A 1,188-nucleotide genomic window follows, 5' to 3' on the forward strand; every position below is an offset into this window, starting at 1 on the left:
CCGCAGGCCGAAGAGCCCCTCTTCGGCCAACTAGAGGCCGATGGGGTGCTACTTTTAATTTTAATGCGTGAGAACGTATAGATTCCGAATTTGCTATAAAAATCATCACAGTTTTGAAAAAAATCACAATTTAGACCAGCATCGAGTTTAGGGTTGAAAGTTTGAGTGGGTAGTATGGACGCTCCCAACACGGGGAGTGCATCCGTTGCGCCGTGCGGGCCGTGGTTTCACCCTGCCGCCGTTCTATCACGAGCGTGACGAGCCGGCAACCGGCCTCGTCGCGTGGACGCCCCAGCCAGAGTAAATTGCACAGAAGTACCACAATTGGGGCATTGGAAGCAGATTGGTACCAAGTTTGGTAATTTTTACATGTCAGTACCAAGTATGGGGCTATCCGTTACAAAAAGGTCTAAATCGCGTATAAACGCGTATTGACAGTGTATCTGACCGGCGGGGCCCACCTGTCGGGTGCCGACGTGGCATGTTTTTTTTTGCAGAAAGCCCCCTTTTTCACCGGCGCTACTATTCATCGTCTCCACACGCGGCGGCGCCGATCTAAATCGAGGGGAGGAGCCCCTCGAGCCCGAGCTCCTCTGCCTCCTGTAACCTCCGCCCCGCCCCGGCGTCCCGCTCGCCGTGCCTGCTTGCAGCCGACGCATGGGAGGCAGCCGGACTTGGCGCAACTCCGGCGACAGGGAGCGACGAAGGGTGCAGGAACCGATGGATCTATATGGCGACTCGTGCGGCGGAGGGCGGGAGGGATGGTGCTGGTCCTCTGTTCATACGGCAGAGAGGGAGGAAACAGGGAGGTGGCTAGGGGACCTAGTCGCCAGCGATGGCTGCTCCGGTGAGCTGCATGGGGTGGGGTCGACAAGACCCCCGGGCGGAGAAGGCTGGGAGGAGGAGCCTGGGCACGAGGAGACGACGCCGCGCTGGTGAGCGAGCTGGGGAGCTCGGGAGGAGGCGCGAGGGATCCTCGTGGCTGCTGCTCGCCGGCGATGGCTGGGGGCGGGGTCGATGAGACCCTCGGGCGGAGGCGGCTGGGAGGAGGATCCCAGGCATGAGGAGGCGGCGGCGCGCTGGTGAGCTCGGGAGGAGGCGCGAGGGGACCTTGTGGCTGCTGCTGCTCGCCGACGACGGCTGGAGCGACTGGTCTCCTCCCCTGCTTCTGCTGGTTTTCTGTCAGGG

The sequence above is a fragment of the Triticum dicoccoides genome, chromosome 2A (assembly GCF_002162155.2).
Source record: "Triticum dicoccoides isolate Atlit2015 ecotype Zavitan chromosome 2A, WEW_v2.0, whole genome shotgun sequence".
NCBI classification, from domain to species: domain Eukaryota; kingdom Viridiplantae; phylum Streptophyta; class Magnoliopsida; order Poales; family Poaceae; genus Triticum; species Triticum dicoccoides.